The sequence below is a fragment of the Corapipo altera genome, unplaced genomic scaffold, assembly GCF_003945725.1.
Source record: "Corapipo altera isolate COAL_440 unplaced genomic scaffold, ASM394572v1 90, whole genome shotgun sequence".
Taxonomy (NCBI): Eukaryota; Metazoa; Chordata; class Aves; order Passeriformes; family Pipridae; genus Corapipo; species Corapipo altera.
Window position 1 is genome coordinate 1,055,409 of NW_020884990.1, and position 5,149 is coordinate 1,060,557.

General features: G+C 39.2%; 1 protein-coding gene across 2 annotated transcripts in view; it reads right to left on the minus strand.

Moving 5' to 3' along the window:
- Nucleotides 1-5,149, minus strand: part of LOC113958185 (BMP/retinoic acid-inducible neural-specific protein 3) — a 179,252-nt gene that overhangs the window by 59,761 nt on the left and 114,342 nt on the right. The window lies entirely within an intron of this gene.

The window sequence follows — 5,149 nt, forward strand, 5'->3', positions numbered from 1 at the left end:
CCCACCCTCCCAGGGAAGAATTTACCCCTAATGTCCAATCTAACCCTGTCCTCGTTCAGCTTAAAGTCATTATCCCTTGTCCTCTCTCTCCTTGCCCTTTCCAAAGTCCCCCTCCAGCCTTCCTGAAAGCCCTCTTTAGATACTTCAGGGTTTTTTCCCTCTTTTCTCTCATGGTCTCAAACAGTGAGGGCCACATTCTCCCAGGACTCGTGTTGCTTTACCCACTGAGGAGTTCACCTCTCTGTCACCCTTCAGAGAAAGCAGCCCTGGAGATTCAGATTAATTAAAACTCAGCTGTCCAAATGACTTAAACTTGTTCTTAATATCATCACCTTAAATTCCTCAATAAGATATGGAAATAAAACCCTAACCTTAATATTTAGTGTGTTCTTAGAATTAGTTAACAATCCATGGCAATCACAAGATTTCATTACACCTGTGATGAATTTAACCCAAAGATTTCCAACAGCTTCCAGAGAAAAATCTGTAAAACCTCCTGTATTTCATTTTTACAATGAGACAAACATAAACCCTGTGCTGTGCTGTAGAAGATGGTACAGAGACTTCTTTGCTACCTGAAGGGTGATGCCCAGGGTGTAATTGCAGGTCCCTGGTCTTCTGGTAAGATTAAATAACGACCTAAATTTAAATTTAAAATTCTAGCTTTAGAAATACTGAGCTGGGTTTGTGAAGTTTTTAGTATTGAGTGGAATTTCTAAAGAAACCTGCAAAAGCATTCAATTCTCACAGAAATTTCCTGAGAGGCAGAGATTTGAGACCACAATTTCTACGTATTTCCTAATTTTTAACTCCCCCCTTTGAAAAACTCCAAGCTTTGGTCTCGGATGGAGGCAGTTCTGATCTCCCAAGGATGTGGACAACTTGGAATTTCATAATGGTCCTGAACAATACCTGTCCTGGAAAATCTGTCCTGAGGTTTTCCTGAAGCCACGTCACCAAACCTCCACAGTGGGGAAGCCCCAGGTTTTGAAAAGGGACAATAATTTTGGGCTTTTAATTTCCTTGGTTTGTACAGTTAAATGTACATTTACTAGTTCGTTTCTTCAAAGGAGTCAACAAACACCTGCCATCACAGGGCTTTGTTTATACCCAGCCCAATGTTTCCAACTGTGATTTTACAACATAAAGCTGTCACTGGGCAAATTTTGTTTCTCAATATTTGGTTGTTTACAAGGTTTCTCAGCTGTACTGTCTTAAATTCTACCCACAAACTGAACGGATAAAATGAGGGCAAGAAGGGTTCAAGATCCGGATTTCAAAAGCTTCCAAAAAATTGGCTGTTCGTACAAAACTGTGCAAACAATTGAGATTTTGAGTTTGCCAGAAACCTGAGAAAAAGCACATGGCTTTATAGTATTTCAGCATTTCTACTTTTGATTACAGCAATTATTGGAACCCACGGAAAAGCACGTTCAAATGTGAAATAGGAAAGAAAAAAATATTGAATCAAGTGAGCTCCAAAACAAAGAAACACACACACAAAAAAAAAAAGGTCTGTATTTCAGGCTGAGTTTTGAGTGAGAAACTAATTTCATTACACTTAAGTTTCCTTTCTAACAGCCCACCATGAGTCATTCACGGGTTAATTATAGATAATCAGATATAGTTACCATCACAATAGAGCCCTGTTCATTGTAATCGAAAGTTTTCAAAGACAACAAAATGCTTAAATCTCTCATAGCAAGGAAAAAAAAAGTGTTTGGGGGAAAGTAAAAAGCAAATTGCACAATAAAATTTAATTGAAATTAGAGGGCACATTCTCAGGGATGTTTATTCTTTCTCACTCAGATGGAATAAATGGGCTGTAATCTGGCTGTAAATAGCTGGTGGAAAATTCAATTTATGCATCTGTTCTTCTGTTGCCTCCTGTTCTTTTGTTGCACTGTGGCTGTCCTACAACTGTTTGGACCCTAAAATAACATGTATTCTGTGGTCTCCCTGCCCAGCTCCCATGAAAAGAGATGAATTCTGGGATGGAAGTTGATATCCTCTAAAAGAAAAATATTGTAATCCTCCAAGAGACAAATACTGTAACGGCCTCACTTTATTAATGGCCGTGTTCTAACATAACTCTGTTTCTAATTTTGCAGGATGCAATGAGAGCGTTCAGTAATATTTAATTTACTGTGTAACCAACGTGGGTTTTCTGTGCTCTGTAGAAAACGTGTCACCTTCCCCTGGGCCTCCAGCTGTGGTGGGACCTTCAGTGGGTACAAACCAGCCTGGCAGTGCTTGTGTCCCACCAGCACCCTGTGGGAAGAGCTGGGAATGTCTCTCATAACGACACCCCCCAGGGAAAGGGAAGAATTCTCTGCCTTTATCCGTGTTCTGCTGTCACAACTGGCCAGGATTTTCTTAGAGCACACCCCACATTCCTCATGGGATGTTAATAGGGAGAACTAACAGCCATCCCTGCACCTGAAGGGAATTGTCATGGGAAAATGCTCCTCAGAGGAGCAGGCAGAGGAAGCGATGTTGGAGCTGGAATATTTCAAACACACCGGGGTGTACCTTCCTGGAAATGTTCATGCAAACCAGGCACAGCCCTCGGGAGCTTGGGGAGTTTCCAGTGAGGCCCCTGAGGCTCCAAACTGTTGATTCAGCACACGAGCCCAAGGCCTTACACTAAAATGCATGAATTAGTACAATACTGAAGGAATGTATGGTCAGGGACTGTTAAATAAGTTAAATATTGATACAAGCTATGGGTTTCTCCCATGGACATTTTGATTTCCAGTCAGATAATGTTGTAACAGGATGATGTTACCTTTTTAAATGTGGACTAAGCAATGTATTGTCTGTGTGATTAATGCAAAGCCTCAGGGCTGCTTTTAAGGGTAATTATGTCACAGTAACAAACTTGATTACAGGCAAATTTGATTAACAAACTTGATTCACCAAATTCATCTCTCCCACTCCTTTCCTCATACTGCACATTAGCAGATTTTGCTATGAATAGTGTTGCTTTTCACTAGATAAATAAAAACTAAAAATGAAGGCTTTAATGTCAATTTTCACTTTCCTCTTCTTAATGCTTTCCTTTCTCTGTGACAACTTCATTTTTTGATAGAAAAGCTCAATTATAGAACTTATCAAAATATTGTCTTCCTGCATCAGTCCCACAAAATAATATAACAAGAATTGTGAGAAGAAAATTCAGCAATCACATATCTCAGTGACTTTGAACAAAGAAGATAAGAATTTCTCCAGTATTAATTGTTTCAATTCCATAAGCGAGAAAAAATTATTCATGATGTGTTGCTTGCTAAAGAGACATCCTTAGAATTTAGGAAAACAGACATCTCTTGTCTGAGATCCTCTTTCCTGTGCTAAATAAATCCATCCTTGGGGGTACTTTAAGGCAGCTTCAAGACTCTGTTCTCCTGCTGAATGCTTTTTTTTTTTTCCTTACTATTTCATGGTGCTGTAGATGAGATAATGTTTCTTTCCAAATTGTTATTTTTACTTTTTTTTTGTTGATAAATAAATGATCAGTAAATCTTATTAAGGTGTTCCTGGTTTACACTGCACAAAACCAGACAGCCTAAAACACAGAAAAATCAGGAGAAACAAAAAATCACAAGAAAGGACACAGAATGAACGTAGTAACTTGCTTAGAACATACTCTGTGGTGTTTATAAATATTATCCTTTTGCTTTTTAGGAGAAAACCTGCCATTTTTTTTCATATGAATAGAGAAGGAAAGAGGTGTGAGAGTGATGTAGCTTAACTTGAAAAGGGAGTCTTATACTGATTTGGGGGGGAAAAAAAAGGAAGAAATATTGGCTTTGGTTGTGGGGGGGAGAGGAGGTGTCTGTGTACTTTTGAAAGAAAGAGAGTGTCTTTTTAATCTCTCTTCTCAAATAATGTTTTAGAGGTGTCCAGCCACGAGAAAAGCCATCTCTGGACGCTACAGTCCCCAAATACGCTGTTGTGCAAACAGCTGTGCAATTTTTTTTTTTCACTCCTGTCACAGTTTCAGATTGCCCAGCCACAGGAAATGTGACAAACCAAGTAGTCAAACAGCAAACCAAATTATTCCTGCTCATGTCGAAGTCCAAACCTGCGGGAACTGGAGTGGCAGATCTCCTTTGTGCACTGAAGTGCTCTGATTTAACTGCAAATATCATGGCCTTTGATTTGTGCTTTAAGTCTTTTCCGTTCCATATAGCATACTGGGGTTTTTTTTTTCATTTTATTCAGATACACATTCCCAAAAGGATAGTTATATTCTTCCTAGGAAGAGGATGAGTTACATGAAACATTATTAATACTCTGAGTTCTCTCTTCCTAAAATATAAACAACCCTGCTAGTATGGTACAATCCAGCTGGGTGAGCTGCCCTGCCACCATTCCTGGATGGATGGGACAGGAGGAATATCCTCCATGCACCAGCAGCCAAACTGAACAGGTGCTGTCAATCCACAAATTCTGGTCAACCCTCTCTCCCTGTAAAGGCACTTCCAGGGAACTAAATTCATATTGGCTTGACTAACAGCCAAGGTAGTTGGAAATTACATCTGGCTTCATGTGGTCTTTAGTGAAGATCTTGGTTACCAGTGCAAAGATCCAATGAGCAGAAAGGATTCTAAATCACATTTTACATTAAGGCTTCCATAATTACTGCATATTCAATTGCAAGCTAAAATTTTATTTGCTCTTCAATGCTGGAAATGGACCGACAGAGGTTATTTCAAATAAGCAACATAAGGCTAGAGAGCTGCTCCAAAGGAAAATTGTTGCTTTATACTGTACCTGGGGGACTCTGATCTTAGCCAAGCATCCTCCTGTGAGGAGACTTCCTATGAGTGACCTGCAGAGTCAGTAGACAGAATGCTTTCACTGACAAACTGAGCTAAGAGAAATTCCTAGCAGAAAATAACACCTCTCCCTAAAGCTGCAGAGCCAAGAGCTCCAGATTGCTCCAAAGGGCAGTAAAAAAATAACAGTAATAAAATTAATGTTTCAGGTACAGGAGTACAATAACCACATTAAAAAAAAAAAAAATAAAAAGAAGAGGAAAAAGAAGGAAAGAAGTAGGAGAAATAGAAATGTGTCTATAAAGGTAGTTACTGAGCACGTGTACATGAGGTTGCCTCAATGACCAAACACTAATAAAATTAATGTT